The following is a 5,983-nucleotide window of genomic DNA, read 5'->3' as shown; positions in this document are numbered from 1 at the left end:
ATCTGTTCATCTCCGCATTCTCATGATGCTCAGTTTTTACACTTTCAGAGTACTTGCTGCTATTTGTAAACATGTATTTACTTGGATGTTTTTATGTGGTTCATGTTTCTCTCTCTATTTGATTGCAGCTGTCAGGAAGGGCAAAAAACAAAGGTGAATGATTTAATGAATGAGGAGTGTAAAAGGACATCAGATACCCTCAAAATCTCATTTTTCTATCTTAGCTATCAATACATGAAGGGTCATTTGGAGGCATCAGGTTCAATCAATTCAAAAGTTTTAACAGCCAATATAGGAATACTCTTAAAAGTCTGTGGCTGCGTTGCCTAATATTTCCTCAGACTTTGGCCTTATCTACTTATGTAATACTTACATAAAACCAAATACCTATCCAGTTAACATCATTTACCATCAATTGTGGTATTGAATATAGATCAGTTTTGACTGTTTTTCTCTCTCAGCTACCATTCTTATAAACAGAGTGCTAAAACTGAAAAACAGACCCTAATGTTGTCTTAACTGTGCCATTGGATTCAGGGAGTCTCTGCACGGTTGAAAATTATTATCTGTACTCTTTGAAAATAGTTAACACTGCCATGTGATTCTCCCATGGTGTCCTGTGTTTTGGCAGAGTTATTCCATGAACGTGCTTTATTTTTAGGAGTAACTTAACTTTAAAAAATTATCCTTAGGCTAAAATCCGTATTAAGAAAGAGAAAATTACCTCTCATCCTACTTTGAAAACATCACCATTTTAAGTAGAGCATAGCTGCATTATGAAATGTTGACACTGTGGCATATAATCCCACATCTTAATTAGACAGAGCCTCATTTCTACTCACCTCCAGGCTTTCCTCCTCCTTCCATCTTACAGTGTTGCCATTTTGTCTTCCTGAAATATAGCTATGATCATGCCATGCCTCCCCTACCCCTGAACCTTCAGAAGATCTCTCCTGGCTTCAGAATCAAGTGCAAACTCCTCAGGGCTTGGTCTTTGAAGCCATCATAACCTGACCTCAGCTATCATCTGGTCTTAAAATCCTCTATACCCTTCAATAAATCCTGCCCTTGGTTCAAACCAAACACTTGCTTTCTGCCCCCCACAAGCTACATTTTCCCAGCTCTGTGCCTTTTCTCCTCTTGTTGGTGATAGCTCTCCTTTATCTCTACGTTCCAAATCCTACTACACGTCAAACTTCTTCATCGAGCTGTCCTAAGCATCTGAACCTCAGCCTCCCCAGCATCCCATCTGGAATAGCATTTTGTGTCCCTCTCTTATGACAAGACTTTCTACCCTATCTTATGCTTATTAATATTCATCACTTACATCTATATCTAATTTCCCTTACTGTGAAAAATGATCACTGAGAGTTGGATTTCTGTTTCATTTTCTTATCTCCCAAAGTGCTTAAGATAGTTCTAGTTTGGCAGGATTCTGCAATTCTGAAGGGATTAACTATGAAACAAATACCATAATATAGTAATGAAATACTTTTGGTTTTAGTATATATCTGTTTTATATTGTGGTGTATTGGTACACATGTGCTAAAATCTTGATGTATTTATGCTATATTTCACAAAATTTGCTAAGCCAGGATTGACAAATAGTGTGGGGGTCAGAACACACTACCCCCCAAAATGCCACTTATTGATAATTTTGAGCTGAAGGCAATAGAGAAATGGTAGATGCAGGATGGGCTCTCTGCCCTTCTCCTTTCTACCCAAAAGCAAGGCGTAAATTTCCCATGAGAAATGTGCCCTCCTTACAACAGAAAGAGGAGAACATTCTTATCACCCAGCACAGGGAATTGATGCTGAAGTGAATCTGTGCCAAAAACATTACTAAAATAACCCTTATCTTCTGTTAATCCCCACCCCCCAAATACTTCCTAGTCACTTTCCCCCAATTTACCGCCTCTAGCACAAACCCCCTTTTCCTTTATTTGCCACATCTCCTCAATTTCTCACTCTTTGTTAAAATGGTATATAAACTCTCAGACCTATCCACTTCTCTGAGTCTTCATTTCTTTTATATGAAGATCTCTGTGTACACATAGAAATATTAATGTCAAATAAAACCGGCATGCTTTTCTCTGTCTTTTGTCAGTTTAATTGTCAGGCTCAGCCACAGAACCTAAGAGGGTAGGGGGAAGTCTTTCCTTCCTGACACAAGCATTTTATAACCAAGACATATCTTCTTTTCCTAAAGGCTTGAGAACCCTGGAGTGAGTGTGTGTGTGTGTGTGTGTGTGTTGTTGTCTGTGAAGGAGCCGTGATAATAAAGCCTCTACGTATGGTGGGTGAGGGGATTTGCTGGTACATGTGGAATTATTATAATTTGTGGAGGGACTGAGATCCGGTTCTCACACCTCAGAACTACCCGTGTCTCTCCCAGCCTCAGTGATCTCTACTCAGATGACTTGCTATCACCTTAATTAAGTCCTAACATTACGTTCCCTAGTACCAGTTCTGCATTTCCCATATATGCTGAGATTGGACGTCCTGTTAGTAATTAAATTCAATATCTTTAATACTGAATTCATCATTCCCTATCCTTTACCTCCTTACCTACTTATCTTGACTTGCAAAATTCAGAATGCCATCTGTGTCTCTAAAGAATGTTGGAATAACTGCCTCACTACTCTACCACCATCCATACTACACTCTGCTGCCAGATTAGCTACTCTCCAAACCATGAATCATATTACCTTTGTTTGAAAACTTTCTTTTGTGCTGATTCAAGCTTCCAGCCTGGGTGGAGGACCACTACGACATGAGCAGTACACAACTGAGGCTATGTGGCCAGAATGAAGCAGATCATGGGGCAGTTACCCAGTAATTTCTAGAATATTTGTGACAACTTGATGAGGGACACCAGACACAACCATCACACTGGCATTTTCTCTCTGTGGTTAAGCTGAACATGATCAAAAGGGAAACAACCATGTTCTGACTTTTGTAATGTTTGATGATTTTGTTTACTGGAAAATTGTTTGTTTATTTGTTTATCTATTTATTATTATTTCTTTTCCCTGAAGCCTCAGAATACATACTTTCCCCTCAGCTGAGATTTTTAGACAGGGATAACATCATAGGCTCAAGAAAATATTTAATTTCCACACCATTGTCAACTCAACACACTATTAACAAACTTATGTTTAAGTTTTACTTATAAAAAAAAAGCCTTAGGGGCACCTGGGTGGCTCAGTTGGTTAAGCGACTGCCTTCGGCTCAGGTCATGATCCTGGAGTCCCGGGATCGAGTCCCACATCGGGCTCCCTGCTCAGCAGGGAGTCTGCTTCTCCCTCTGACCCTCCCCCCTCTCATGTGTGCTCTCTCTCTCTCATTCTCTCTCTCAAATAAATAAATAAAATCTTAAAAAAAAAAAAAAGCCTTAAATGGAAATTTAAGACAAGTTTTCTTGAAGAATATACTTATGGAGAGGGAAGAAGGCAGACAAAGGTGTCAAACAGCTATTTCTGAGAATTCTGTTTCTTTGTGTGATTTAGCTTGGTTCTCTATATTGATCAAATTCATGAACAATTTCTTTTTAAGGAAGTTAGGAGGGGAGCTCAATTAATGAAAGGAGAGGAGTCCTTTTATTTTATGTTTAATTTTTTTGATTTTAATTTCAATTTTTTTTTTTTTAGTAATCTCTACACCCAATGTGGGGCTTGAACTCATGACCCTGAGACCAAGAGTTGCATGCCCTTCTGACTGAGCCAGCCAGGGACCCCACAAATGATTATTGAGCTCCATGTGACTTTACCTGAGGAACCACAGCTTTAGTTGGATACGGGCCAATCATTAGGAGAAAATTTTAAACATGAACTGAAGGAGAAAAAAAGTTCCTGTCAGTCACAGCTTTAGTTGGATACTGGCCAATCATTAGGAGAAAATTTTAAACATGATCTGAAGGAGAAAAAAAGTTCCTGTCAGTCTCACACTTTATTTCTCCCTCCACTTCCACCAACTCCCAGTAACATCAATGAAGAGCTAGGGTGAAAATATTGAAATGCTTTTGCTTTTTTCTGGTCCATGTGAGCCTCACATATATCACATGATATATTATTTCAAGATCCTATTCATCTGAGACTGATTTAATAAAAGAAGGGTCAGACTCACCTATTACGGATCTAACTCGGCAAAATGTGATCTAAGAGTTAGCTTTTTAATCAGATAGCTCCCTTATTACTAAATTGTGTTAACTATTGATTCTTATGTTAATTATTCAGGATTTGCAACTTCTCAATTAACAATGAAATGAGAATCTCACTAATTATTAGATGTTCTTGGTTTATTGATTTTACTCCATCAATCGATTATATTTAGGAATGGCTATTCTATTTAAATTTGTTCTCTACAAAGAGAGAGAGAGAGAGAAAGAAATATGAGTATTTTATCTAAAAATTTTCATCGAATCCTCTCTTAGCATACAGTTAGACCCTAACTTTGTGCCTTCCTGAGCACAGATTACAAAGTCACTTGCACCTTCTCCCGATTACAGAAGAGGAAGAGGTATTAGACCAGGAGCCCGCATCCCTGGTAACAACAGCTTTCCTCTTTTGCAGGAACCTAGAACTCTAGGATTGGAAATTTTTGTTCTAGTTCTAGCTCTGCTTCCAACAAGTGTGCTTGCTTATGTATTTATTATGTTTTTAATACTGTAACAAATATCTTCAAACCCACTATGCAAAACAAAAGTTAGAACCTTGACAAATAACCCAAATCTTAACCTTATGGCTTCCTCCCCATCTCATTCCCTTGCCTTCCCTGACCTCAAGTAACTCTTGTCCTGAATCCTGCATTCATACTTTCTTTTTCCCCTCTCATTTAATGTGGTTTTATTGCATCTGTATGTTTTCTTGAAGAATTTTCTGTTTTAGTTGTTTTTAGCCTTAAAAAGGCATTAGTCTACCTCTAGACCTATCTTTTGCGCACCAGTGTGTTTTTATGGTTTAAACCATTTTGAGGTGGGTTTTTCTGTCCTTGCAACATAAAGACTCATAACTGACTCAATGACAGGCTTAACTGGAAATGAAGGACACAGTCTCCTTTCACATTTGCTTAAATGAGCCGAGAATGTTTACGGGTGGCCTGCAGCAACATCCTTACGCATTCCTGCTTATATGGAAATGATGGGCTCTTAGAGCTGGAAGGGAATTCTCTTGCCATCCTGTAGACAGAGTCTTAACTAGACTGCCTCAGTGCTAACACTGCCTTAATTTATGGACTTTCTTCACTATTTCTAAATTTAAGGGTTGGGTTGAAAGATGATGAAAGAGAAGGGGAGCAAGCTAACTCACTGAGACTGGAACACACCTCATTTTTCTCTTCTATGTTCAAGGAAGAGGGGGAAGAGTGTGAGATTCTTTTCTCTTTTTTCATTAAGGAAAATTTTTGTTTTGAAGATATGGCTTAGCTATTGATATCAAGGAGGACAACTGTGTTCTTCTATGATGGATTCACAGATGTCAGAGTACAGGGCTAGAGGAGCTAACAGGCTAACTCAAGGTGGCAGTTTTTATGTTCTTGCTGATGATGAACTCATTAATTAACTTATTTATTTATTCAACACACACTTATTGAGTATCTACCATGTGACAGTGCTTTAAAAGGTACCTGGGATTTATTTGAATCAGGTATGGTAAGACATGCAGACATGAAAATGATTGTCATGAAGGAAGAAGTTTATACTCACAGATCCCCAGGGTCAGGAGACATGGCACAGCATGCCATGCAGGGTCACATGGGGAAGTATCAGGGTCTGTCAAGAGGCAGAGGGAGTGAAGGGAAAAGGTGGGCAAGAGTTTTTATTGTGGTTTCTGCAGAAGGACCTGATGAGGTAGGGTACGCAGGCTTAGGATTGGCTAGTTAGAATAATTTTAGCAGGCTCTGGGGTGGAGGGGCTGTCTCTAGTTGTCTGTTACCTGGCCTGGGGTTGATCAGGGTCAGGGAATAGTGGTCTGAAGTGTAAGAGCCC

Source organism: Phoca vitulina, unplaced genomic scaffold (assembly GCF_004348235.1).
Source record: "Phoca vitulina isolate PV1807 unplaced genomic scaffold, GSC_HSeal_1.0 scaffold33, whole genome shotgun sequence".
Classification (NCBI taxonomy): Eukaryota; Metazoa; Chordata; class Mammalia; order Carnivora; family Phocidae; genus Phoca; species Phoca vitulina.
Note: the sequence above shows the minus strand (reverse complement) of the source record.